Source organism: Dromiciops gliroides, chromosome 2 (assembly GCF_019393635.1).
Source record: "Dromiciops gliroides isolate mDroGli1 chromosome 2, mDroGli1.pri, whole genome shotgun sequence".
NCBI classification, from domain to species: Eukaryota; Metazoa; Chordata; class Mammalia; order Microbiotheria; family Microbiotheriidae; genus Dromiciops; species Dromiciops gliroides.
Genome location: NC_057862.1, coordinates 698,662,450 through 698,688,224, shown reverse-complemented (window position 1 = coordinate 698,688,224; position 25,775 = coordinate 698,662,450).

The window sequence follows — 25,775 nt, the reverse complement described above, 5'->3', positions numbered from 1 at the left end:
TATTGCTGTCTCTGTGCACAACATTCTCCTGGTTCTGCTCACTTCACTCTACATCAGTTCATACAAGTCTTTCCAGGCCTTTCTGACATCCTCCTGCTTGTCATTTCTTTTTTTATTTTTTTTTTCATTTTGGTGTGCTGCTTGTCATTTCTTACAGCACAAGAGTCTTCTATCACCATCAGAGAGCACAGCTTGTTTAGCCATTCCCCAGTGCATGGGCATTCCTGTGATTTCCAATTCAGACTCACACTCGTGCATACAGTGACACTGACCTCCTGGCTGTCCCATGAACAAGACCCTCCATCTCTCAGCTGTGGGAATTCTCTCTGGCCGTCCCCCAGGCCTGGAGAGTTCTCCCTCTTCTCCTCCGTTCTCCCTGTCTTCCTTCTGCAGGAAGCCTCCCCCAGCCCCTCAGTTCTAGTGCCTTCCCTCTGTTAATTAACTTCTCCTATTTATGCTGTACATAACCTGCTTTGTATACTGTTTGCCTGCTGCTTCCCCCATTAGGTTGCAAGTTCCTTGAGGTATTTGATGTAAGGCAGTAAGATGACTAGCATGACTCTGGCATTCGAAGCTTTCCACATCATGAGCTCTGCCCTGGCTACGTTCAGAGAGGTTTCAACCAATATTGCCAGCCTTCCTTCCTATCACTCCCTTCCCTCTCTTTCCCTCCTTTCCATTCCAACCCTCCAGTCGAGGCCATTGCCCAGGTTAGCTCCCATCACCTTCTGCTGCAGAGCCTCCCCTCCTTCAAGGCCCAGTTATGATGTAACTTCCTCCAGGAAGCCCTCCCTCAACCTCTTCCCTCGTCATTGAGGTCAGTGGCCTAACTTTCCTCTCAGATTTCTCTCCCCCTTTGCCTCAGCCTCTCCTCTGTATGCACATCACCCCCTTTACCACAGAGGTTATCTGGGTCTTTGACAATTGGGTCTATGTCTTCTTCCTCTTTGTACTGAAAGATAAGGATGAGACTCATAGCTGATGATGTTGCTATGGTTGTGTACAATTTGCAAACTCTCCATGTGATGGAGATCTCCTACCGAATTGCTCACGATAACCCCATGACTGCCAGAGGTGCAATGACTTGCCCTTGGCCAGACATTAGCAAATATTGGAGGCTGGCTTGGAGGTGCTGGGGCTTCTGACCCCAGGCCAGCATCCACTTCATCCCTAGGCCACACACCGTCTACAGGGGCAGATTGTAGAGACTTTTGAAGGTGTCCAAGAAACTTCAAGAAATCCTGCCGTGGTCCCTTTGATTGACTGACCAAGATCTCCCAGTGTGAGACCTGCACCAAGGCTGACTTCAGCTCCTCCATACTCGCTCACCTTCTCGAGGCGCATACCTTGTCCTGATCACTGGGTTGCAGACTGACCCTCCTCTGAGGTAGGGGCTAGGATGGTCCCAAGCTGTCCCCTCCCTTCCCTCTCTCACACATCTTTGAGGATGCCATGTTTTATAGGCCTTTGTCTTGGTGACAATTGACTCTTCAGGAATGTCTGCATCCTCTGCCTTGTAATCCCAGATTGCTGTGGGTCTCACCACCTGGAGGGCTGGGGAGCTTTCCTATTAATGCTACAAGAAGCATAAACAATAATGCCTCACCAGCCACCTTTGTGTTTCTTGACAAACTTCTCACTAGCAGCGGTAGGCATTAGCAGTGATGCTGATGGGGCATACAGATAATAACAAGTATCTTGAATCAAGCCAGTGGATGTCTTCCTGTGCTGCAGGATCACCTGGAAGGTGACCCAGGGCCAGCGGAGCTCGTGCTACTGAGGATCAGCCAAGTCTAGAAGCCAATGGGGGCAGAATATTTGGCCCCGGAAGCCCACCAACCTTCCCTCGAGGGGTCGGGCCCTGGCAGATTGGAAGGGAACCACACGTCATGAGGCCACAGATCCCTAAAGGAATGAAGTCTGAGTCTTACTAGAGCCTCTTCCTCAGCTGCTCATGATGTCTTTGTTGGGGAGAGTGACCGCTGAATCTCCCTTCATCCATAGCCTCAGAGACCGAGGACCAGCTTGGTCTCTATCAGCAAAGGCTGCTGGGCAGATCCATAGCCAAGAGCTGCTATTTGCTTTGGTCCCTTTCCCTCATGCCCTGCCCTGGTCCTCGCACAGGTGCCCAGGGAACAGTGACATCCCTGGCTCAGAGCAGCACTCCCTGAGACCCTGACTGGTCCGGAGGGCTGTTCCAGGCTAAGCAGGCATTTATAAGAGGACAGGAAAGCTCTCTCCCTGACTAGGGCTGACTGGGAACCGAAGGGGCCCGGTGCTCTGGGCAAGCCCTGCAGAGCAGCATTTCCATCTGTGTCAGGGAAAAGTACTGAGTCAGGGTAAGGGTTCCAACTCCCCCCAGCAGCCCCAGGGTTGGGAACCAGGGGGAGAGAAGAAGGGGGAAGCAGGGAAAGTTGATTTTTCAGAAGTCGATTATTACTATTTAATACTACTAGCCAGCCTTAAATTTGGCCATTTCAATGTAGATGTGGTGGAGTGAAGTCATGGTGAGCAGGGTTAACCACTCCTATAGGCAAATCAAAGTGTATGGGGGGGGCGGGGGTGAGGGAGAGGAGAATGGGTGAGGGAGGGAAGGATCCAGCAAAGGAGAAAGAGCAAGAGCAGTCAAAGAGGGAGGAGGAAAGGACCAGGGAAAGAGGTGTCCTGAAAATCTAAAGAGAAGAGTATCAAGGAGGAGAGTGACCAGCAGTGCCCGAGGCTGCAGAGAGATCAAGGAGAATGAGGACTGAGAAAAGGCCATTGGGTTTGGCACCTGAGAGCCTTAGTAACTTTGGAGAGAGCATGATGGGATCTTGGACATTCTACATCCTCTTTCTATCACTTGCATTGTGGGAAAGATGTCTACTATGGAACATTGCTTAGGAAAATCTGCCTTTCCCCTTCTAATCTTCAGTCAAGATGCACTTGACAAATGTGTAGGTTAGTCTCACAAAAACTGTATTTTGACAGGAAAGGAGACATGAAACAGTAGCAACTGAAGGTCCCTCAGGCCCCCTTATTTTGAGGGGGAAAAGTTGGCAATCTTTTTTTTTTTTACTTTTGGTAACTTTCTCCTTAAGATATCTTGAAAGTTGATGCCTTAATGCTCTCAAAATGTACTCACCTCCTCTCCATATACTTGGTGTAGACCGACTGGTTTTCCCACCTTCATTTTCTTCAATGACATTTCCACTTCCTGTCACAGGATATTAAGAACCAAGACATCAGAGTTCAAACATGGTGATTCCACAGCTTTAAATGATTCAGAAAAGGATTTGTTATAAAAATCATTATATAGTTTTTCCATCTTTTGTCTCTGTGTTGTCTTCTTTCCATTCTCACACTTACTTATATCCCCTTGGATTTAGTTACAGACCTGACTGAACTTTCCTCAAGCTTACTTAACCCTCCAGTACTTCTCACTGTTCAACGAGGCAATCAACACCCCTCATGTCTTCTAATTAATTCACAGGCATACTTCTCTCTTTAAAGTTCTTCACAACTGGGTACCTTTCTTGATTTCCAGTCTTCTTATGCATCACTGCCCTCCATGCCCAGCCATGTCATTCATCACATTTGATATTCCTTACTTCATCTCTGCACCTTTTCCCAGGCTGTCCCACTTGCCCAGAATGTTTTCCCTCCTCACTTCCATGTCTTAAGAATCCCTAGCCTTTCTTAATAACTCAGCTGAGACCCAACCTTCCACAAGATGCCTTTTCCTGTTTTCCAGCTGCTACAAGCATCCCCCCAAGGTGACCTTGAATCGATTTTCTATGTTCTTTTTATATGCCCATATACACATATGTGTGTATGTGTGTATATACATGTATGCATGCATATTACATAGTACATATGTACATATGTGTATTATATGTATACATACAGTCTCCCCTATTATAAGGTAAGTTCCTTGATGTCAGGGGCTATTCTTCCTATTCTTCTTCTTCCTTTCCTGCTCCTCCTCCTCCTCCTTCTTCTTTTTTGTTGTGTAATCTTCAGTACCTATTACAGAGTCTAGCACATCAGAGTAAACATTTCATAAAAACGTATTGATCAATTACTGAAATCAGCTCTGTATCCTAACCAGTATTACCTGTGCCTTCTCTATCTCTGCTTGACAAATCAAATGTGTCGACTCAGGTAGCTTATAGGCAATTTGGGGCTGATCATGATGACAAGTGATTTTCTTTTTTTTCTTTTTTGATGAGGCAATTGGGGGTAAGTGACTTGCCCAGGGTCACACAGCTAGTAAGTGTTAAGTGTCTGAGGCTGGATTTGAACTCAGGTCCTCCTGAATCCAGGGCCGGGGCTCAATCCACTGTGCCACCTAGCTGCCCTTGACAACTGATTTTCAAAGACTAGACTACTCTATGAAATGGTTAAAGAAGGTGACGATGCCCTTTCCTCCCTCTGTTCACTGTTGTTTGGTGTCAGTAACTCATTTGAAAAGGTTGTCAGAATTTTTTTCAGTTTCATTGATGTCTTTTGCTCCTGTGTCATAATTATCTCTGCCGACCTCTGCTCCCCCTCCCAGGGAGTCCTTCCTTTGAGGAAAGGAGGCAGGAGAGCCAGCAGTTTTTCAATGGTGCACTATGTCTTTTTCTCATTTCTGTTCTCATTTCACAGATGCAGAGCTAAATGGGACCTTTCCTTGTTTGAAAAGGGAAGCTATGGAAGCCAGCGAGGGGAAGTGATTCCACCTGCAGCCACACTGGCTGTGAGCAGCACTGTCCCCTTGACTATGATAAAGCCATTGCCCTTCCCTCCACCACCTCCCTTTGAGATTTGTCTTCATTCTGATCTTTGTTGAATGTTTGCCTTTCTTTATGTCCCCAGTGCTCAGCTCAGTACTTGACAGAAGGAGGTGATTAATAAATGCCTACCTCGCAGGATGCTATCAGAAAGACATGGAAGGACCTACATGAGCTGATGCAAAGTGAAATGTACTATATGCAAAATAACAGCAATATTGTAAGATGATCTGCTGTGAATGACTTGGTTATTTTCAGCAATGCAATGATCCAAGACAACTCTGAAGGTCTTATGAAAAATGCAATCCATCTACAGAAAGAGAATTGATGGTATCTGAAAACAGAGTGAAGCATTTTGGTGGGGGGGGGGGGTCACAATGAGGGTTAAGTGACTTGCCCAGGGTCATACAGCTACTAAATGTTAAGTGTCTAAGACTGGATTTGAACTCAGGTCCTCCTGAATCCAGGGCTGGTGCTTTATCCACTGTAAGACCTAGCTGCCCCCAAGTGAAGCATTTTTTTAAAAAGAATCAATAAGCACCTATTGACTTGTCAGCTAACTGGGCTGAACAACTAACTCTCCCATCGATAACGAGCTATGTCTCACATATAAAATCATAATCAATTTTATCTTTTTGTGATGGTCCTGAATCCTTTTTGAAGAAAATATCCACAACATGCCGAAGCAGGCTTGTGGTCCACCAGTCTTGGCTCTCTCCGAATCCTTTACTTCCAACCACTTTTTGCCATCTACCCCTCTGCTCTTCTTTTCCCTGCAGAGGGAGGGAAAAGAAAGCAGAGATAGGCTAGTTCAATTTGGGGGAACCTCACTGAGTTCTTTGCTGAATTTCTCTCTCTCTCTCCCCTCCAGAACAGATGTTGGGACATAAGTTACAATGATTTTCATGGTGGTCTTTTTGCAAATATTTATCATGAACGCTGCAATACGAGATGACCAAACGTCCCATGAAACAATGTTTCTTGTTGCCTTTGGACGGGAGATAAAACCAGATCCGCCAACTCCTTTATGTTCCTCTCCAAGTAGAACCTGTGAGCCATCCTTCCAGTTAGCTACACATTTCTTTTGTCTTCTCATTTTGTTTATAGTGTTCATGTCAAGAATGATATGATTCGGTTTTTCCATTAGGATATTCACCCATTGGTCACTGGACAAGAATCTCACATTGATAGTACCAACAGCTAAGTTAACGTTGAGATATGGTCTAAAATTTGTGAGGGTCTTTGACCCTTCTACTCCCTTTTTCATCACCACAGAACAAATGAGAATGCATCAGACCTCTGAGGGCCTTTTCACATTTCTCTTTCCTTAGGAGCATCACAAAGAATTCACTGTCAGTATTTACATAGGTTGGTCCTTAGAAAGTAGACACCATTGGCTACCATGGACCATACTGAAGCTCTCCCAACATGGTAGGACTGTCACAACCTCTGTGAAGCCAGGGTCACCTCATCCCCACCCAGAGGGATCAAAGCCAGACTTTAGAGAAAACTGTCATTCCTTGATTAGAATGGAATAACTGACAATGACATTGAAATTTCAGGTTTGCAAAGTGCTTGATTGACTTTAGCTCTTTGAAACCTCCCAATGGTCCCTAGGGATAGAGGTGGGATGGATCCTACGAGTATCTTGGAAAATAAACTGGCATGAACAAACAAGAATTGAATGAGAGAAAGGAAAGGGAGCCGATGTGGCCATAATCTATTTGTTGGTCTACTTGCACATCAAAATGAAAACATTTTTAACTGAAAGGAAGCAGGAAGGAGAACACCGCCTGGGTGCTTCAACCCAGGCAGATGCTGAAGACAACAGCCACAGAGGAAAAACACAGGAACTGGAGGAGGAAAAACAGGAGGAGCTGGGAGCACAGCCAGGGCCCCCTGAGGCGTCCACAGGGCACAGAGAGGGAGGAATGAGAGGGGAACGTTACCCAGCAAAGAAGATCCGATTCCCAGGTGTTGCGAAAACAGAGTGGGCTGGGAACCAGGACTGGTGAGTGGCCGTGGACAACACTTTGTTGAGAAGAAACAGGAAAGGGGACATCGAGAGAACCCCTGGTCACTGGAGGAAATCCAGGGAATGGGGGCAACTAAGGAAGAAGCCAGGGATTTTGTCACCAGAGTGAATGACAGACAAGCAGGACAGAGGGAGGGAGTAAAGGAGGAGTATGGAGAAGCTCCAACAAGCCTGGCACAGATACACCATAGGTGTCTCCCTCTCTTTCATTCCCACTCTCTGTCTCCCTCCTCATTTTCTCCCTCTCTCTTTCCTCTCTATCTCTCCCTCCATTTCTCTCTTTTTCTTCCTTTCTCTTCCCTCTCTCCTCTTTTCTCTCTCCCTCCCTCTTTCTCCCTTTCTCCCTCCATCCCTTTCTTTCTCTCCTCTTCCTTTCTCCGTGTGTGTGTTGGGGGGGGGGGAGCAGTGGGAGGGAGAGAGAGAGAGAGAGAGAGAGAGAGAGAGAGAGAGAGAGAGAGAGAGAGAAGAGGGAAAATGAAAATTAATTAAAACAACTCTGAGGTTCCACCTTACCTCCATTAGATTGACAAAGTTGACCAAAAACGGAAAACGATACGTGTTTGAGGACCTGTGGGAAAATAAGTACATTAATACACTGTTGGTGGATTGCAAACTGGTCTAGCCATTCTGAAAAGCTATCTGGAACTATGTCCTCAAATTCATTAAACCTGATATACACTTTGATCTTTCTCCCCATCCCTCCCCCTTTCTAACTTCTCTATTACTATCCACAGAACCATCACCCTCCCAATCCTTTCTGCTCCCAACCTAGCAATCATCCTGGGCTCCTTACTCTCACGCCTCCCTTGTACCCAGTATGGTGCTATGTCTGTCAATTCTACCTTTAAATATTTCTCATCCATTCCCTTTCTCTCCTCTGCACCTGTCCCCACCCTGGTGAGGACCGTCATCACCTCACATCTGAACTAGTTGCTTCTGGGAAAAGGGGGGCAGGTCTGCCTGCCTTCAGTCTCTCCCCACTCCAGTCAATTTGGCTATCAAAGTCACTGTGTTACTCCCCAATCATTAGGCTATAATGGCTCCCAATCACCCCCGGAATGAAATATTAAATTATCTGCTTGATTTGGGGGGGGTATTATTTTACTTTATTTTTGTGGGATTGTTGTCTATATTTTCTTTTACAATATTAATATTGAATCATGTGAAATGCTGGGGGGGACTAGTCATTTTCTGCCCAGATTATTGGGGAGCCAAGCTGGAGTTTCTAAGATATTGCTACTCATTTGTTTTTGTTTTTGTTTTTTGCAGGGCAATGAGGGTGAAGTGACTTTCCCAGGGTCACACAGCTAGTAAGTGTCAAGTGTCTGAGGCCGGATTTGAACTCAGGTAGTCCTGAATCCAGGGTCGGTGCTTTATCCACTGTGCCACCTAGCTGCCCCCATATTGCTACTTATAAATTAGAGGCTATTGCACCAGTTTTGTCAGCATGCATTTATTATTAATTTGACCACGTGTCTGAATAACTTCCCTACTAGTAATATACCACTGGCTCTCTTCCAGTCAGGGACCCTCTCTGTCCCATCCCTGCCTCCTGGCTTCCTTCAAGTCCCAGCTAAAATCTAACCTCCAAAAAACCTTTCCCCTTCTTCTTTAACTATGGTGCCTTTTCTCTGAGAATGTCTGCCATTTATCCTGTCTTTATCTTGTTTGGATGTGGCTCTTTGCATGTTGTCTCCCTCTGGCTCAGAGCTCCCTGACAACAAGGACGGGATTTTGCCTTTCTTGTATCCTCAGTGTACATACAGTATGCCTGGTACACAGTTAGTGGTTAATAAATGTTTATTGAATCAGCTTGACTCAGCAATGCCATTATGTCCATACCTTTAAGATCGAAGAGATAGCAAAAAGACCCATATGTACAAAATAGATCCATAGCAGAAACTAAGGGAGTGCCCATCGAGGAGAGGCTAAACAAATTATATCCTATGAATATAATGAAGTCGTATTACAGCATTAGAAATTACAAGAAAGGGGGTTTCAGAGAAGCCTGGGAAAACTCGTATGAACCGATTTAGAGCCAGGTGAAGAGAACGGGGAGAACATTGATACAATAATAATGTTGCAAAGATAGGCTGTGGGCGGCTCATCAGTGTAAGGCCAACCGTGACTCTGGAGGACAGGTGAGGATACCTGCCTAGAGGGGATGGAATCAAGGGAAAAACAAATAAGAAAAGAGACCTGGGAGGACGTGTGGAGAGAGATGGGACTCCCAACCGCTGGCACCGACGCTGACGGCCGCACTGCCGGATTCATCACAAAGAACTTTCAGGGTCGGTACCAGATAGAGTTTCTTGAGAAAGATCCAGATTCTCTTTGGGAAAGACATGTGGAGGAAGGAGTTCCAAATACGAGGGTGGGGAGTGGGAGTGCCTGACTTCTCCCCACGACCTTCCCTTCCTACCCTTGTCCCTACAGCTTGTGAGATCGAGCTTGAGCCTCCATCTTGCTCGAGCTAAGGAGCTCAGCCGCTCCTGCTTATTTGCTGGCACGCCTACCCTGTAGAAAACCTCCACTTTGGGGGCAGCTAGATGGTACAGTAGATAGAGCACCAGCCCTGGAGTCAGGAGGTCCTGAGTTCAAATTTGACCTCAGACACTTAACACTTACTAGCTGTGTGACCCTAGGCAAGTCACTTAACCCCAATTGCCTCACCCCAAAAAAAAAAAATCCTCCACTCTGCTGCTTCGCTGGGATCACTGGGATTGCCAGCTACCCACCATTTTTGATGATCGCTGGAAGCAGCATTGGGTGGGAAGGAGCTGAGCCAACTGGTGGAAGCTAAAGGCTCCCCCACCCCTCGGATGGCACCAAGGACCCAGCTTTCCTCCTGAGGCAGAATCATTCCTCTAGATAACCAGCACTGAAGGGGACAGATGAACAGGAATCTGCTGAGACCTCTCTCAGTAATGGGCCAGGGTGTGCCTGGGAAACAGCAGCCACCTAATAAATCTGCACTGACTTGAATTTAATCTCCTCCCCTGGAATGCAGATGTGTAATATCTTTGGAGGGCAGGAAGCCGCACACGGTACAGGGATGTAGAGGGGGAGGTGGAATCTGTGGACTTGGGCAAAGGCTAGAGCTGCTACACTCTCTGGGCCTCAGTTCCCTCATCTGTAAAATGAGGGGTTGAACTCGATAATATTTACTATCCCTTCCCACTCTAGAGCCAATAATACCATTATCAATGCTACCTCTCTCTGACTTTGACCTCACCTTGCAGAAGAAATGTCAGGGGACCTGGGCTCCAAGCCCAGCCCTGCTTTGTCCAGCTGTGTGTCCCCTTGAGAGTGTCTTTCCCTCTCTGACACACCGTACTGACAACACGCCCCTTCTGGGATCAGGTTCTCTCCATGGACTGCCCAGAACAGGCATCTCTCTCACCTCACAGCCGTCTATAGGGTTCCAGTGTGAACACAGCTTTCAGGGAAAAATCCAACTGTGCCATGGGGACAAGGAACCATGAGCCCCTCCACGCGGGACCCTGGGCGTGAAAGGGTGGGGGGACGTGGGGAATTGTGTCAGGTTCATGTTTCACTTCAGAATGAGAATGGAAACCGCAGGAAAAAGAAACGCCATCAATCAGCCCCGCTATGTCAATAAGGTGCTCAGGGGAAGGCCTAGCAGAGATGGCCAGTTACAAAGACCAAGCAACAAACGGCTCTTGGGCTGTCGGAAAAGCGCCCAACAGGACGCCTGGTTTTACCTCCAGCCACCCGGAGAAGGGCGAAGTCCGCGATCCCGTGCCCTTGACTCCCGAGAGAAACTCCAGGCCCTTCCCTCTTAGCCGGCCTGAGAGGCCCCAGCACTCAGCTGGCCTCCCAAAGGCCATTTGGATCTGCTAGAAATGCGAGAGGTCCGTGGGCTGCCCCGTCATCATGCAGGCCAGGAAGCTGGGGGCCCAGCAAGTGTGAACCTGCATGACCCTGACCTTGCTCGAGGTCAGATCAAGGCCAGAACAGGGCTGTGTCCCACTGGCCTCAGAGGCAAAAGACACCTTCAAAGCTGGCCCTGGGGGAATCCTTAGATAAGAGCATCAGTCCTTTGAGACTGCCTTAAGGTATGGGGAGAAACCTGAGAATCAGGGAGAGAGTGACTCGCCCAAGGTCACTGTGAGCTCATGATGGAGACCGCATCACCTGAGCCTCGAGTGATGACGACAACCCCGAGAATCCTGCCTCAATGCCCCTCCAGCCTCCCATGAGTCCAGGCTCCTCCTTCAACCTCTGCCCTCAGCTTCTGCACATTAGAGGAGTCGGTCAGCTCCCTAAAGGGCCTTCAGGACTGTTTCATCAGGAAGCCAGAGAGAGAAGCATGGGGCACTATTGGTTATAGAAATGTCTCCCTCCCAGATAGACTGGAGCCCCTTAAAGACAGGAGCATTGGAAGACTCCTCACCTCCTGCCACGTGTAACTCCTGTCACCAGCCCTTAGGAAGCTCCCTGCCTATGAAGTGCCTTGGATCACAATTGTCTATCCAATCTGTATCGGATTGACTGCTGGGTTTTGTTCAGTCATTTCAGACTCTTCATGACCCCATTTAGGGTTTTCTTGGCAGATGCTGGAGTGGATTGCGCAGGGTCACCCAGCTATTGAGTGCCTGAGGTCAGATTGGAACCCAGCTCTGTCTATCCATCCCAGTACATTTCCTGTGGCCCCCAAAGAGACTAGGGACTTGTTCAAGTCCTGTTCATACCTTTGATTGACACCAGCTGTGTGACCCTGGGCAAATTGCTTCATCCTGTTTGCCTCAGTTTCCTCATCTGTAAAATGAATTGGAGAAGGACATGGCCAATCTCACCGATACCTTTGCCAAGAATGCCCCAAATGGGGTCACAGAGAATTAGACAGGACCGAGACAACTGAATAATATCACAAACCTTGCAAAGACTATGGTAACCCAGATGCCCTAATTTAAGATAAACTGACTGAAATTATGCCAGCCCCAGGCTACTTCTTTGTTTTCCCTTTTCCCTCAATCATGGTCATTTGGAATACTGAATTTGGAGGTCCTGGTACATGCTCTGACCCTCACTACAGGCTCAGGGGATGACTGACACCTCAGCTCGCCACTGCCACCCAATGGGTTCTATTTCCCTAACATCCCTCGTGCTCTTCCTCTGAACCAGGAATATCTGCTTCCCAAGGTTCCCATTCAGGCTCCAGTCATACCTCTCTCTGTGAACTGCCTTCGGAAGGCAGGCCCAGAACAGCAGTGTCTCAGCCCCACCAATCAATTCCCATTTCTTCCCTCAGAAAAGTACATCACCAGATTCTCTAAGAGCTCATAGGCCTATTCCCACTAAAATACAGAGAGACGGTGACCTGGTGGAGAAAGAGCTGACCTCAAAGCCAGGAAGGTGTCAGTCTAAGTCTGTTCTCTGACACAGACTGTCCAAGAGCCCCTGGGATGGTAAGTCACTTATCCACCTCCAAGCACCCCAGGCTACTTAGGGAAGAGTCAATCCAGCAGCCTTAATTAACCATTCCTCACTGGCCAGGCACAGGCATTGGTGAGATGAAGACAAAAGGAGAGAGCTCATGTTCTACAGGGAGACAACAGGCAGATGTGTGCACATGCATATATCCATTTATATGCTTGTACATGTCTACACCCCAAACATATTCAGGCTGAATACAAGGAAGTTTGGGGAGGGAGGGATCTAGCAGCTATGAAGATCTGGAAAAGCTTCCTGTAGAAGAGGGCGACTGAGGTAAATCTCTTTTTTCTCTCTTTTTTATTTTTACTATAATTTAATATTTTATTTTCCCCCAATTTTATGTAAGACAATTTTTAACATGTTTTAAATTTTTTTGAGTTCCACATTTCTTCCTTCCCTCTTCTCCCCAGCTAGTTGAAAAGGCAAGCAATTTGATATAGGTTATACATGTGCAGCTATGCCAAATATGCTTCCATATTAGTCATACTGTAGAAGGAAGCAGAACAAAAAAACAGGAAAAAGAAATAAAATAAAGAAAAAGTGTGCTTCAATCTGCATTCAGATGCCATCGGTTCCCTCTCTGGAGGTGGCTGCACTTTTCATCACTGGTCCTTTGGAATTGTCTTGCATTACTAAGAAGAGCCAAGTCTATGACAATTGATCATCACACAATGGTGCTATTACTGTGTACAATGTTTTCCTGGTTCTGCTCACTTTACTTTGTATCAGTTCATGTAAGTCTTCCCAAGTTTTTTCTAAGAGCATCTTGCTCATCACTTCTTATAGCACAATAATATTCCATCACAATCATATCACATAAGCCATTCCTCAATTGATGGGCATTCCTTTAATTTTCAATTCTTTGCCACTGGAAAAGAATTGCTATAGATATTTTGTACATATATGTCATTTTCATTTTTGTTTTTTATCTCTTTTGATATATAGATTTAGTAGTAGTATTGCTAAGGCAAGGAGTCTTATAGGTTTTATAGGCTTTTGGCTATACTTCTCAATTGTTCTACATAATGATTGGATCAGTTCACAACTCCACCAACAGTGCATTAGTGTTTCAGTTTTCCCACATCCTCTCCAACATTTGATGGATGGATGGATGGGTGGGTGGGTGGGTGGGTGGGTGGGTGGATAAATAAATGAATCCAACACTTATTACTCTAAGCAAAGCACTGTGCTAAGCAGCAGAGTCACAAATAGAACAACAGAGACAATGCCTATTCTAACAGACACACAACACACAAGAGAATCACACAGAGGACAATTCCCTGTGAGTCAGAATGTGGTACAAAGGGCAGTTGAGGCAGCCGGCATTGCCTGGGAAAAGACCAAGGGTGCAAAGACCGTAGGTCCCTATGAGGATGAGCTGTAGACCAGGGAGGAGTGGAAAGAGAAGACCATGAGCACACGCAGGAACTTGCAAGCTGTGAACCACCAAAGGGAGGGATGGGGTTTGGGGAGATGAGGTTGGCATTCCTACAGGTAGATGGGGGCAGATGACTCTGAGAGTCGAGCTGAGAAGTTAGGGATTGGAAGAAGCATCAGCAGGTGTGGTAAAGTCCACCAGTGGTAGGGCATGAGCTGGGGTAGAGGAGCCTATGAGCTAATAATTATAGTGATTCTAAGTGCCCTGAGGGTGACCAAATATGGGCCTTCTCTCACACCTTAAGAGGCAGAGATCTGCCCAATCAGCATGAGGTAAGTCACATTGATGATGTCACAGGTCAGTTAAAAAAAAAAAAGATCTGAATTCCTCACATGACTTCAGATATTCTAGATTCTGTCTCAGAATGGATTCTACCTGAAGACACCAACTAGCTGCAAGACTCTGGGCAAGTCACTTAATTTACCTACCTCGGTTCTTCATCTGCAAAATGGGTAAATAACAGCGCCTGCCTGGAAGGGTTATTGTGAGGATGAAACAGGATTCTTCCGTAGCACTGAGCAGAGTGCCTGGCACACAGTAGGCATTTAAGTGCTTGTTCCCTTCCTTCCCCTTCCTTGTCCAGCCGGCTCAGTGGCCGGTGAAGGTTGCCATCCTCTGAAGAGCCGGAATGTTGCACAGAAGCTAGCCACATCCCTCCAACAGAACAGAAATCCCTTAAGAGCAGGCAGCGGCTGTTCCCTCTTTGTCTTCATGTTCACAGGGCCCTAAAGCGGTCACTGACAAGTTCCCTGAGTTTGAATAAATAGACTGAGCTTTGGGGAGCTCCCCATCACCCCAAGAAGCCTTGTCAGGTTGGTCAGGCCAGTCCCTTCTCCCTGCGCTTCAGGCTCTTCTGGGTCCAATAAGAACTCAGGGCCAGATCACCACTCCAGGATCCATCCAACCACCCCAGGAGGGAGGGGCTGTGATTATCCTCATTTTACAGATGAAGAAACTGAGGCAGGTGGTAGTCAGGTAACAGGCTGTTGTTGCTGTTTGTCCTTTGTAACATCAGAAGGTGATGATGTCATGATTTTCAGTGAATTGGATTTAAGTGAGGGAGGGCTGTGCAAAGTCACCAGCCTCACTCTTTCCTCCAGAACCACCTGGGTCCAGTGGCAAAATATACATCAGGATGACTGGAAATGGCCCCAGATATTTAAGGCAATTGGGGTTAAGTGACTTGCCTGGGGTCACACAGTGTCTGAGGTGAAATTTGAACTCAGGTCCTCCCAACTGCAGGGCCAGGGCTCTATCATCCATGTTAATAAGTGGCTGAAGGAGGATGTGAGTTCAGGTTTTCCTGACTCCAAGGCCCAAGCCACCTGGTTGTCTCAGTCCCTCCCTGGTCTCTGAACCCACTCACGAGACAGAGAGGCACCATGGGGTTCAGGGAGGGGGCTGCCCATGACTGCAGTGTTGTGCCCTCACTGTCCTGTCCTTCGGCCTCACCCGAGGAGACCCTCTTTGGTCGTGGCTGCTGGACCCGGGGCTGGCCTCTGGACCCAGGCTGGCCAGCCCCCAAGCACCCCGAGGCACCCGCTGCACAATTGAGGCTTGGCTTCCTCCCCTTCCTGCCCGGAGCAGGGTCCAATCAGCCCCTGGGAGATAAGCTCTGTAAACACTTCTCCTTTTACTCTTTGGACGAGATAAAGCCGAGGTCTGCAAAGTCAGGAACTTGGAGCCAGCCAAATTGCTCAGACCCCAAGCAGCCCCGGCCGCCTGGCTCCCCTATCCTGATCTCCTGTTCCACACAGATTTCAGCAAGAAAAACAAAGCTGGGCCAAAGGCAAACAAGTGGACATTTTTGAGAACTGAGGCATTTCTGGACCCGAGCCAGCAGGAGGCATTGGGCCCCACTGAAACCAGAGCCTGCCTACTGTCCACGGAGCCTGAGGGGCTCCCTACTCAGGCTGCCCTGGAGGCCAAGGCTCAGGAAACCCTCTCCCTGCAGGCCACGGAGCCTGGCATCAGCTCCCCAGCCCGCGATGTCCTTCTGGCCACCTGGTGTCTGACATTAACCGTCAGGCTCACCTTTGCAGACGCCTGAGCCTGCCTCGTCCTCCCTGCCCTGCAGGCTGCCGGTGGGCACCGGTCCCTGCTAGCCCTGCTGTCATGATCCAAGACACACAGACTCGGAGAGGAGAACAGGACCCTGAGGAGATCATATGCAGCCAAACGGCAACCATCTATTAAGCGCCGACTGTGTGCCGGGCCCTGGGCTAGGCACTGGGAGTACGAAGAAAGACAAAGATAGTTCCTGCCCTTGAGGGAGGAACTCCCTGTCTAATAGGGTAGCAACCTAGAGGCCACCGCGTGCAGGCCCCATGGGGATAGCCGGGGAAGGGGACAGGAGCTGTCCAGCGCGTTGGATCTCAGCCCTGCCCATCCATCCACAGTCAGTTGACAAGCATTTCGGAAAGGCTCTGTCCCAGGCCTGTGCCAAGAAATGAGGATGTAGATAGGAAAGCCCTGGTCTCAAGGGGTTTCCATTCTAATGGGGGAGACGACTCCTAGAAGGGAGCTGCAAAGGCGGGGGGGGGGGGGGGAAGGTGGAGGTGCCCAGGGTGGGAGCCATGGTGGAGACGGTTCTGGGGAGACATGGGGCGACAGCCTCTTTAGCCTGGGTTTCCTCCTCACACTGGACGTTCTGGGAGGCATCAGCCAATCACAGCCTCTCCTCTCAGACAGGGTCCGGGTGCTGTGGCAGGACGGCCCAGCGCCAGCCACGCGCCCACCCCACAAGGAAGCATCCCCTGGAAGAGGAAGTCTGCGGGCTCCAGGACATCCATGCCCCTGGGGGAGAGCAGAGCGCTGGCTCCCCTCCCCCCTCCCGCTGCCACCTGCAGCAGTGCTAGGGAGAGGACCCTGGAAGGGTGGCTAGAGTGTGGAGGAGGGGTAGGGTTCAGTGGGAATGACAAACAGACCTGCCCCCTCCGCGGGTGATGCAAGCCCGGGGAGCGGAAGCCCACAATCAGGGGCACGTTATTTGATTTCATTTCCTCCCCTATCTCCTCCCAAAGCCAAGGCGGGGCCGCTCCGGCTGTCAAGGATGATGAATCTCCCCACAGGACGGCGCGATTTCCAACAACCGACTCAAGTGTCTGAAACCGTTTTCAGAGGAATGCATCTGTCTCTGTGTTCGTTTGTTCAGGAAACCAAGTCCAGAGGTCTCGTTTGATTAGGCTCGAGATGGCCCAGAGCCTCCGCTGTCAAAAGTGCACTTTGATAGGGAACTGAAAACAACAGGGCCATCTTGGTTGGGACACTGACTCTTTAGCATGCTCCTTATTTGCTCTCGGGGTAAACTGTCCCACCCGGAAAATGGGAACGAGAGTATTGGTCACCCACCAACCCTGCCCCAAAGACACAGAGCTACCGCCAGAGTCTGGCCGTAGCGCTCCCGATGGTGAGTGGCCTGCGGGACAATTCCCGTCACCCTGACAGGTGGAGAGCCTTATGAGTTAGCCCAGCGACGCCTGCCTCGGGGATGGGCACAACAGTCGGTAGATGAGTATTCACCTAGGTCAGGCACTGTGCTAAAGCAAAACCAGGTCCCTGCCTCGAGGCACTCTGGGTCTACAGCGGGGACGACATGCAGGCAGCTAGACACAGACAAGACGTATGCGGAGGCTAATCCCCGAGGGGAAGTCGCTAGTACTTGGGGCTGTCAGAAAAGGCCTCGAAAAGGAGGAGAGAGTTGAGGGGAGTCTTGAATGAAAGCAGGGAGGCCGGCAGGAGAAGGTGACAAAGGACTTCAATCCAGACCTAAGGTCAGGATAGGGAGAGCCTTGCTCCCGGGACAGCCAGGAGCCTCGTGTCACTGGATCAAAGAGCAAGTATTGAGGCGTGAGGGGTAAGAAGACTGGCAATGTGGGAGGAGGTCTGTGAATGCCAGGGAATTGTAAACTTCCTGGAGGCCACAGGGAGCCAATGGAGTTTACTGAGTAGAGGGACTGCACTTTAGGAAATCATTTCAGTGGCTAAATGGAGGATGCACTGGGTGGGGGGAGGGACTGGGAGCAGGAAGGGAGGCCCCCCCCCAGCCTTTATTGTTGTTCATGACCCCATTTTGGGGGCAAAGATGCTGGAGTGGTTTGCCATTTCCTTCTCCAGCTCATTTGACAGGTGAGGAAACTGAGACAAACAGGGCTGTGACTTGCCCAAGATTATGCAGCAAGTGTCTGAGGCCAGAACTTAGCTTTTCCTGACTACAAGTGGGCATTCTGTCCACAGCCCCACTAGATGCCTCAGATAAATAAAGGCTAAAGAAAGGTAGGTTAGGGCAGTGAGGGGGGCACATTGGATAGAGTGACCACCTGGAGTCAGGAGGACCTGAATTCAAACCCAACCTCAGACACTTACTAGCTGGTGACCTGAGTAAAATGACTTAACCCCAATTGCTTCCAAGAAAGAAAGAAAGAAAGAAAGAAAGAAAGAAAGAAAGAAAGAAAGAAAGAAAGAAAGAAAGAAAGAAAGAAAGAAAGAAAGAAAGAAAGAAAGAAAGAAAGAAAGAAAGAAAGAAAGAAAGAAAGAAAGAAAGAAAGAAAGAAAGAAAGAAAGAAAGAAAGAAAGAGGAAGGAAGGAAGGAAGGAAGAAAAGAAAAGAAAAGATAGGTCAAAAGACAAATAAGAGAGACAATAGAAATTTCATCAGTGATGGCTGAGACAAAACATCAGAACTTTTAGGAGTGTACATCTCTGATACTCTCCTAAATGAATTGGGCAGGCAACCAAAAAAACCTAGAAAGCAAATTTAAAACCCAATTAAATGCAAAAATGGAAATTCTGAAAATTGAAGAAAATATTTTTTAAATTGAAAATAACATGGAACTCAAAACTATAAATAAAAATGTTTATTATTTAAAAAAAAATTTTAAAGAAACTTGAAAACAAGAACCCCACTGAATTGACAACTAGAACCAAAAGCTGGGCTAAAAACACTAATAAAAAAGACAAACTATTATTAGCTAAGGTGACAAAAAGAGAGAGGAAAACCAATAATTAAAATACAAATAATTTTGCCTAGTTATATACCCACAACACGGAGAACAAAGGAAATGGAGGAATATTTACAAGACCTGGATTAACAGAACAAGAAACAGACAATTTAAATAATCCAAACTATGAAAAAGAAATTGAATAAATCATAATGTAATTCCCAATGGAAAAAAAAGATTAGATAGATTGATGAGTGAATCCTCCCAAATACTCAAAGTACAATCAATTCTAATAGTATGTGAATTGTGTTCAAAAATAGGGGAGCTCAAGATCAACCTCCCCAAAGCTTCTATGAGACAAATATCTTCCCGAAAGCTAAACCGTGGAGGGATAAAGGAGACAATTAAAATATAAACAAATATCTTTAATGAATATGAATAAGAAAAATAGTCATCAAAATGAGCAAAGAGGCAATAACATCATATTTTTTAAATTCTATATTTTGACCAGGTTAACTTTATATCAGGAAGGCAGGGCTGGTTCTATGAGGAAAACTATAAACATGAATGCAGCAGCTAGGTGGCACCATTGTGCACAGAGCACCACACCTGGAGTCAAAGAAGACTCATCTTCCTGAGTTTGAATCCTGCCTCAGACACTTCCTCGTTGTGTGGCCCTGGACAAGTCACTTAATCCTGTTTGCCTCAGTTTCCTCATCTTTAAAATGAAATGCAGAATGAAATGGCAAGCCATTCCAGTATCTTTGCCGAGAACAATAACAAAATAAACATTAATAAACTATATTGATAACAAACAGAAATTTTCATGATTATATCAACCGATTAAGAAAAGCCTTTTTTTTTTTGGTGAGGCAATTGGGGTTAAGTGACTTGCCCAGGGTCACACAGCTAGTAAGTGTTAAGTGTCTGAGGCCGGATTTGAACTCAGATCCTCCTGAATCCAGGGCCTGTGCTCTCTCCACTGCACCACCTAGCTGCCCCCAAGAAAAGCCTTTTTGACAAAACACAACACTCCCCTAAGTGAGCAATGATTTAGCAAGTATTATCTAGGTATGATGAAGAGCTAGCATCACTGGTAAAGGAGAAATGAAAGAGACTTTTCCAACATGATTAAGAATGTCTACCATGACTTCTCTGGTCTGACATTGTTCTGGAAATGCCTTCCTTGCTGTAACAACAAAACAAGTGGAAGAACAAATGGGACACAATCACGGGACCGTGACAATGAAAGGCTGAATGTGGATTTGTGGATGACAGATGATGGTGCACTTTGGGAACCCAAAGATTCTACTGAGAAATAACTGAAACAGTCACTTCAGCAAAGCAGCTGGATATCAAATAAACCCTCAAACCATCAGCCTTTCTACAGCTGACCAGACCCAGAGAAAAGAGCCAGAACAAGAGATCCTTCTCAAAATAACTGCAGGCAGTCTAAACTCTCTGGGAGTCCACCTGCCAAGGGGCACAGAGGGATTCTGTGCACACAATCACCCTCTTTATGAACCAGAAGAACACAAAGCACTCTGTGCAGAAATCAAAATAGACTCACATAATGGGAGAGGTATTAAATGTTCACAGCTAGGCAATGCCCATGGAATAAAAATGACAACCCTACTTCTATAAGCCCCCAGCTTCAGTCAAGACTAATCAAACTATCAAACAGAACCTCCATTTGGGGACCCGATGGAGTGATTGGACTAGAAAAAATAACATGTTTTCTGAAGGAACAAAAGGACTAAAATCTTGAGGTGGGGTAGGGGTAGGAAGGAAGGGAACCAGATCTCACTCTGTACACTCCAAAATATTAAGGTATTCATCATCAGAACTGTTTGGTGCTGATTAGAAAAGAGTTGCTTGGTGCAATAGATTATGTACACGAGGCCCACACTGACACAGAACATGGGAGTTTAAACCCATGGGAAGCTCTGGGGGTCCTTATCCCAGCTCCTGCATTGGCACTAGCCGGTTAGGGCCCCCCATGGTGTCCAGGTTACATCTTCCCCTCAGGTTCTAGGAGTAACCCTGAGGAATTATGGAGTTTTCTCTAATGCCATGTATGTGATTCTCCACTCTAGAGTGTTCCCCCCAATATCAACCACCAGTTAAGAGCTCTCCAATGCTGATTAAGCAATGAACACCAAGAGAAATTTTCACTGAGAACAGAAGCATTACCCAGCCTTCAGAGCCCAGGGCATATTCTCCCTTCTGCCACCTCAGTCCCTGGGGAAGGGTGGACTCCCCCACCAGGGTCACTTCCAGATATGGCAAAACTGCCACAGGCTAGAGGTGGCCCCGGCATCCCTACTACTAGGTCCATGCACTGCTGGGTAGGCCCTAGGGCTGCTGGCAGACAACGGTGGGCCCCATCACTAAGACTCTCTGCTGATGGTTCAAAGTCTCCCAAGGCCACAGGAAAGGAGATGCCGAGAGCAGATAACTCCATCCTAGGCACAGGCTTGCGTAGGAGACTGGCCAGAGAGGTTCCCTAGGGTTGGAAGGGTGTGGCCAGCATGAAGGCAAAGGAGCAGGCTTCTTGGCTGGGGCCTCAGTCTGCATCCCACCTCTGTCTCAGCAGCCAAGCACAGGCTTTCTCCCTTCAGCACCTTCACCACCAAGCGGATGGTGAAGTCAGATGACACTCTGGACTCCTGGCCAGGCATGAACACTTTCTCTTCTGGATGATTCCCCAAGAAAGGGTCTCAGGAAGAGTGAGCAGTGGCTCTCATCATCACAAGCACCAACTTCTCCCAGACACGGGTTGATACAGTTAACCAACACACTCTATCATTTCCCATGGACCCTGCCTGTCCTGGGGCTTACAATAGGCCTCCCTCAACCCCAACAACAGAGTACAGAAAAAAGGAAAGAAAAGAGATCAAACCTCCCTTCTCGGAGACAAATCCTGACCCTTACTGAGTTCCCTGAAAATGTGGGGCTCTGTCCACAAGGATTAGGGGTCCGGGGCAGAATGGAGGTCACCCTTTCATCCTTCCATTGAGAAACCAAATGAATGTAACTGTTTGTAGCACGACACTGGTTCACTGGCTCCAGGGGTGAGAGGGTCCTTGTCTCTCTCCTCTGCTGTAGAGCCCCTCTACTCTGGGCTCCAGTGCTAAGACAAAACTCACGCTGGATCCACAGGAGACTTGGGCACTCACCCTATCCCTTCCCACTGAGGATACTGCTAAACCTGCCCAAAGTTTCTAGAGAGCTCTCTAAGGGAGGAAGAGAGAGAGGGAAGGAGAGAAGGAGGAAGGGAGGGAGGGAGAAAGGTGGAAGGAAGGGAAGAAGGGAGGAGGGGAGGGAGGGATAAAGGTGGGAGGAAGGGAAGGAGGGAGGGAGAAGGGAGGAGGAGGGAGGAAGGAATTATTAATCACCTACTATGTAGTAGACACTGTGCTATGTTGTTGTTCAGGTGTTTTCAGTCCTGTCAGAATATTCATGACCCCATTTAGGGTTTTCTTGGCAGAAATCCTGGAGTGGTTTGCCATTTCCTTCTCCAGCTCATTTGACGAATGAGGAAACTGAGGCAAACAGGCTGAAGTGACTTGCCCAGGGTCACACAGTTAGTAAGTGTCAGTCCAGATTTGAACTCGGGTCTTTCTGATACCAGGCCCAGCACTCTCAGCTGTGTCACCTAGCTGTCCCACCTGGCTGTACATATTATCTCATTGGATCCTCACAAGAACTTTGGGCGGTAGGCATTATTATTATCCTATTTCTATAGTTGGAAGAACTGAGGCAGACAGAGGTTAATAGACTTGCCCAGGGTCACACAGCTAGTAAGTGTCTGAAGCTGAATTTGGACTCAGCTGATAGGATGCAATCCCGTGGATTTGCTAAAGACAGCAAATCCTAACACTGGGCTGAGAACTACAGTGGAGTCAGTCTAGACCCTTGACCACTTAAGGTAAGTAACAAGTTGCTTCCCGGATACCTCTGACAGGCAGCTTCAAGCATGCCCAAGGAGCCAAGCCCCGGGCTGAAAGGGGGTGTAGTGAGCCCCTACCAGGTGGGGCTTATCACAGTAATCAGGACAAGTGAATCATTTCTTTGCCCCCATGTGTGCAGTGGGATTAAACCCACTTTTCAGTGGACGCGGTGTGTGCCCCGGGGGAGAAAGCAAGCAGATTTGGGGGGATGTTTTGTTCTAGACGTTCTTTCTGGGCCACCTTGGTAAATGGCCCTTTCTAGGGAGAGAGCCCACACACTGGTGAGGGCCCCTGAGCTAAAGAACTAGAAAGGACAAGCCCCAACCCTTGGGGCCACTGCTAGAACCCTGAGTGAAAGAAGGAGCATCTGCCTTCGGGCACCCAGTTTGCCAGGGTGAGTGAGGGTCGGGGGAGGGTTCCAGAGTGTGACCTCCCTACATGAGAAAACCAAGCTTACCCCCACCCCCACCCCTGTTCACACTGGAAAGTGTCTGGGAGTGCTTGGAGTACACAAGGCTTGGAGACTGCTGGCCTCCACCTGGCAAAGTCAGTCTATTCCTGCCTCTCCAGGCATCGGCTCGGACCCAACTGCAAGGGAGAGAAGCGGCACAAATCTGGGAGGGCCAGAGGAGTTCCCTACACTCCTCCTAGTGCCCTGAGCCCCAGTGTAGGAGCACCCCACACCTAGGAAGTCACGGGCCAATCAGCCAGCAGGCATTTGTGGAACACCAGATGTGTGGGGTGGAGGACAACGTGCCCACAGGAATGCCAGGAGCAGGGGGGCGGGGGGGGGGGGGGGCGTCACTTTGGAATCTTGGGGAGGGGCCCAGAGAGCTAACAACAGGCCTAGATTCACGTCTGTGCAGGAAGGACCCAAACAGACACTAAGGCACAAGGGGGGCTTTGGCAGGTGGAGCACAGGCGGTGCGTGGGCATGGGGGCCATAAACACCCACACACACAAGGGAAAAGCTGGAGCCAAGGCCTGTCCCGGCTCCCTCAGTAGGCGCCCGGGGCCAGCTCCCTTCGTCCCCTCTGTCGGTTTCCAACTTCCTGCAGGAGGAGGTGGCTACATCCCCCTGCAAACTTCACGTTTGAGCTCCACGCTCAGCCCTGGATCCCTTCCTCGCCCAGGTCAGAAGAGTGCCGGAGCTGGGGCTCCGAGGAGCCTGGAGGGGAGTTCAATTATCAGTCACAGAGCAGGGGCTCCGCCCTCAGCTCCCCCCTGGGGAAGGAGGCTGGAAGAAGGGGTGGGGAGGTCGCTCTGAAATCCTTGCGCGGGGGGGGGGGGGGGGGGGGGCACAAGGGCCTTTGATGCCGGCCGGGAGGGGGCGCTCCTGGTAGCCTCACGGCAACATCTTCCGACATCCCGATTGTGCTGGGACTCCCCAAGCTCCTGCCATGACTACAGGCAAAGAATGCGACCTTGGAACCCAAGTCCCTGGAAGCCCGAGGCTCCCCAAAGCTAGGAGCATTGTTCCCCATTCCGCGGGTGAATTCAATTTCTCCCTATTCTTCTCGGACCATTCCCTGCAGAGCTGTGTCCTGTGAAGCGTGTGTGCATTTGCTTGTGTGTGCGCTTGCATGTGTGTTTGTGTGTCTGTATGTGTGCTTGTGTGTGTATGTGTTCTTGTGTGCTTGTGTGTGTGTGCTTGTGTGTGTGCTTGTGTGTTCGTGTGTGTGCTTGTGTGTGTCTCTGGAGGGGCCTCTGCCTTTGGAATTACCAAGATCTGGCCTGCCCCTGAGGTAGGGGTGGAGAGAAACAGGTTTCCCAGGAACTAGGACAGGCTTAAGATAACCCTGGGGGAGCTGAAGGTTCCCTCTCCAAAGAAAGCACAGCGCCGGCGCTAGGTAGCCCAGGCGGCCTAGCATGAAGCAGGCGTGTGGCTGCTGCAGTAGAAACAGCAAGATCTGCGCTTACCCTCCCAAGGCAGGAGAACCTTGTGTGTCCCCCTGAGGATGCCCGGGATCTCTGAGCTTCCCCCCCGGCCCCAGGCTGGCCTTGCTGCTGCTCCCTTTGTGGGGAGGCCAAGATGGATGGGAGGTGTCTGGGCCCAGGAAGGAAAGGCCAGCATCCTTGCAGGGGGCGGGAAGCAGGCCCAAAGTCCCAGGGCAGGGCGAAGCCCAAGGTCCGGATCTGTTTGGTGTTTGACTCGAGGTGCCCAGACTTGAAACCAGCACAATATTTGTAACAGCTGCCCTAGCAGCGCCCAAGGGAGGTCCATGAGGGAGAGATTTCAGCCTTAATCCCCCTCCAACCTCTGACCCTTGGGCCGTGCCTGAGGCCAGGCTTTCATGGGGGCTGAGGAGATGCCCTCTTCTTCTACCCACCAGCCCAGTGCTCTGCATCCAGGCCCCTCTCTCCCAGCACACAGGGCCCGGCAGGAGGGCCTCAGCCACCCCAGCACAGGCACCGGTTCCTCCAGAAGCCCAAGCCAAGCGCAGAAGGACTCTCCATGGATGGATTCCTCCGTGGGCCACCCAGCTCGCTAACCACATGACAAGACTGAGCTGCCTTGAATTGGGTCTTTCCCTGGGCTGGCTGTGAGGGGCGGGGAACCTCTGCACATGTCCTGGGGAGCCAGCTCTGCTCCCCAAGGAAGGACTACAAAGCTCTGTTACATTACCAGGCTTTATGTAATCAGACAGAGGCCCTGTAGGTCCTTCCTGTTCTGAATCTGCAATTACAGAAGAGGCGCTGCACTTCCCAGAAGAGGGCCTGCCATTCAGGCCTCCCAGGGCCACTCTCCTCTCCACCAGAGCGCATCAACTCACCTCCCCTATGTAAATTCAGGGACCTGACTGGGGACATCCGAGAAAGTCAAAGGTGGTGGGAAAGGGAAGGATGCTGTGGGTGGCGTATCCCATAGGCCTCCAGGACAGCTGGAGCAAGCCCAGCAATGGAGCTTGATAAATCCTTGATGGGAGATGCATCGTCTTTGGAGGTACATGTTGTATTGTTTCCGTCTTACAGTCGAGGAAACTGAGGCACAGGGAGGGAACACCACTCATCCCAGGCAAGTACCACTCTGCTGCAGTGTGCACTGACAGATCATTTCTAAGGCTGACTGTCTGTATAGAGATGGCGGGACTGTTGACAAGACTGGCCACTGTGAAGATGGTTTGGGGCAGAAGGAGACACACCTGGGGCACAGACTTGAAGCAAGCCCGATCCCCAGCCTGAGGTCAGTGGCTGG